The sequence below is a fragment of the Notechis scutatus genome, chromosome 4 (assembly GCF_049901735.1).
Source record: "Notechis scutatus isolate UNSWTSFEM ecotype Mainland chromosome 4, rNotScu1.2, whole genome shotgun sequence".
Taxonomy (NCBI): Eukaryota; Metazoa; Chordata; class Lepidosauria; order Squamata; family Elapidae; genus Notechis; species Notechis scutatus.
In genome coordinates this window covers 149,242,438-149,246,278 of record NC_142012.1, presented here as the reverse complement: position 1 = coordinate 149,246,278, position 3,841 = coordinate 149,242,438, and positions in this window count along the sequence as shown.

Sequence of the window (3,841 nt, the reverse complement as noted above, 5' to 3'; positions counted from 1 at the left end):
TGAAATTATTAGTCAGTTAAGAAAGGCTATGGCAGAATGATGGACTATCTTTAAAACAAAAGTTAAAAGCTCTAAAATGAGATGACTATATGAAGAAGACAGCAAGCAATTTCATTTAGTGACATTGCCTTTTGAAACAAGATTTAATAGGTTTTCCAGACTTTGAATAATATATCAATACATATATTATTATTGTATGTTTGAACTATCAAGTGATAATGGTAGTATGTATCCTAGTACTGATCTAGACAGTTAAGTGATGTGTCTATTATAAATGCTTTCAGATTCAATTCAGATATCCATAATTTACAATTATCTCTGTTCCTAAATTCTCAAATTCTACCAATATATACATCCAAAATGTCCAGCTTTCCTCAGATAGATTTAGTTTGCAGTCCTATATGGATCATAATGAAAAAAGACTAATTAAACTGATCAGGATTTATTCCTGAATAGCCAGCTATGCATTGAATAGCATTGTGAATCTTAAAGAGTCAGTTCCCCCCATCAGTTTGGAATTATTGCCTAAATTTAGACTGCTTTACAATTTAATTGCTAAGCAGCTAATCTTGTTTGTCTTTATCTTTAAACTTGGGCTATTTTGAGGGAGAAAATAGATCTTGACATCAGACGAAAAAAATCTATCTTCCATTACCTCCCCTTCTCAGGTAGTAAAAGAAAACAGAGGAATTGATGCTAAAATAATTTCTCCTCCCAATTCTGTACTTCAAAGATAGAGTTATTCCAGGAACAGTGACTAATCTTGAAATATGTAAACTTTTAAAGGTGCTTATGGATGATTTGAAGTATTATAGAACTGTAGAGTTCCAGCAGTTAATATCCTCTGTAGGTGCCTTAAAATCTGCTGTTGAAGGAATAACAGGGTGACTTTATTCTTTTGATATGAACATGAAAGTGTTTAAACAGATGGGTATACTTTTTCACAAGAAAAGAATAAACCACTTTAAAAGGACCTATAAAAAGCTCTTCTAAGGTTTTAAGGCCTTGTAGAAAAAGAATACAAATACTCAAGATGAACCAATCTGTTTATACGGATTATAATATATACAAATATAAACAATGTATGTTTTGGGAAATTCTGTATATGGCACAACTAGATCAGTTTTTGAACAATTTAATTTTAAAAAAATGTGATTGTTTATCTCTGCGTAATAATTTGAAGATAGATTTGAATACCATATGGCTTGGGATTCTGTTTCCATTCATTCTGATCAATAATGATTCTTCAAAAATAATTAAAAATCCTTTATTATTTTGATTCAGTTTGGAGTTTTGAATTGGAAACAAGGAATTTTTTTTTTTTTTTTTACAAATCTGCTTCCTCAATTTTTTTAAAAGCATAAAATGAGGAAAGTTTGGAGCAAAACAAAAGGTGACAAAAATTATTTTATCCATTTTTGGGGGCCTGTTCCTTAAAACAAACATTTAAAATATCTGATCCAAAAGCTGCTTCATCTACTGAAATTAAATAAGAACAGAAACAGCAATACATTTTGTTTATATTTGGGATTGATCAAATTATTCAGGCACAATTGTATCTTCTAACCTGGTGGACATCATTTAGCTAGGAATGTCTGTCTGTCAGTAAGTGATTCTTTGAGTTTTAGTAATTCCTGAGACTTCAAAGATTGATATCAGCCCTGAAGTACATCAGATCAGAAACCAAGCACCACAAAGATTCAAAAAATGTTATTTTATGATTGTAGGACATAATAACAGAATCTTGAAAGCTTGGCAGAGTTTCTCATCTTATATCAAACAGAATTAAGGCAATTTTGATTTTTCCCCTCATTCTTTCCACTTTCCTGTGATTTTTTTTTTCTCTCCTAAAGGTTCTTCAATTCCTTCTTCAAGGTTGTCTCTACATTTGAAAGGGTCAATAAAAAATACTTCCAAGATTTTGAGGACGCTGAAAAAAGAAACAACCAAAATGAACCCATCTTTTTACAGGTCTGTAGAGATTCTGGATAATTCAGTTCATAGTTGTCTCAAATACTTTTTTTTTAAAGGAAACTGGACTGTTTCCTTTTTTCCTTGAGGAGGAAGAAGAAAACGTTTCGCTCCTCATCCAAGAAACTTCATCAGTTGTGATGGTGGGGGATGGAAAGATAGGCACGTAAAACATTGTTTAAATAGTGTTTTTATTTAATATTGAAAATATTGCCTTATTCACACCCTTAATATATTTAAGTCCTATATAGTGAGATTAGGACTTTGTATTTCCTGTTGGTGATTCTCTTAGTGATGTGTTTTCAAGGAAACAAGAGGAAAATCAAAGTACTACCCATTTTTAAGCATGTTTTGCATATATTGTATACATACAAAAAATGACATAGTTTAGATCCCAAAGACATGCCTCTACTTGATAGACCCTGCAGATAGTTTGCACCATAAATTTACTTTTCGTTTGCTTTCCCAGACATATTTGTATGCGTGTTGTGGAGCATATTTGTATGTATGCATGTGTGCCATTTTTAGATTCACTGCCATGTTTTGGTCATTAACTGTAGAATACATTCCAAGGAGAATGCACTGAAAGAAAAAGAGAAGATCTTTGTATGAAATTCTTACAGGTGTAACAAAAAAAATCTATGGATGACAGAAATATTCAGCATCCTTCTGCTTTCCTTTGGAAGCTTTCCCTTGCAGTTTTCTGATAAGTTATGTTTACAAATTGACCTTGGAACCCTGAGCTTTAAAAATCCTGAGCATGTCCAGGTTTAATTAAATTAAACCCACGAAAATTTTCAGTAAAAGCTGCCCTTTTCAATTGAGTAAATTGGGCCAAGCAAAGTCAATGGGGAGCAATCACTATGTTTGTACATCGAAGGGCAGGATGTCATCAATCAAGATCAAAAGAATGTTGTTGACTTTGAGAAAGCTTGAATTGTAGAATAGAATACTTTATTGGCCAAGTGTGATTGGACATGTAAATACTCTCAATATACATAAAGAAAAGGTACATTCGTTAAGAATCAAGAATCATAACGTACAACACTTAATGATAGTCATAGGGTACAATCAACAATCAAATCATACTAGGAAACAGTCAATATAAATCGTAAGGATACCAAGCAACAAAGTAACAGTCCTACAATCACAAGTGGGAGGGGATGGGTGATAAGGAGTGATGAGAAGATTAACAGTAATAGTAGTGCACACTTTGTAAATAGTTGAACAGCGTTGAGGGAATTATTTGTTTAGCAGAGTGATGGCTTTCGGGAAAAAAACTGTTCTTGTGTCTAGTTGTTCTGATGTGCAGTGCTCTATAGCAGGGGTCCCCAACCGCCGGTCCGCGGACCGGTACCGGGCAGGAACAAGCCTTACCGGGCCGCTGGTTGCTGGGCGCCGCCATCTTTTGGTAAAAAGCGCTTCTGGTGAGCTTTTCCGGGTAGAAAGCTCACGGAGCGCTGTTTCGTCATAAAAGATGGCGGCGCCAGCGCTTCAGGTGAGCTTTTCCGGGTAGAAAGCCATTTCTACCCGAAAAAGCTCACCAGAAGCGGCGGCGCCATCTTTTGACGAACAGCGCCTTCGATGACGTCACCGACCTTTTCGTCATAAAAGATGGCGGCGCCCAGTTGACGCCGGACCGCGGCGCCCAGCTGATGTCGGAACCGGGCCGCGGCGTCGAAAAGGTTGGGGATCCCTGCTCTATAGCATCGTTTTGAAGGAAGGAGTTGAAACAGTTTATGTCTGAGATGTGAGGGGTCTGTAAATATTCTCACAGCCCTCTTTTTGACTTGTGCAGTATACAGGTCCTCAATTGAAGGCAGGTGGGTAGTAATTGTTTTTTCTGCAGTCCTAATTATCCTCTGAAGTC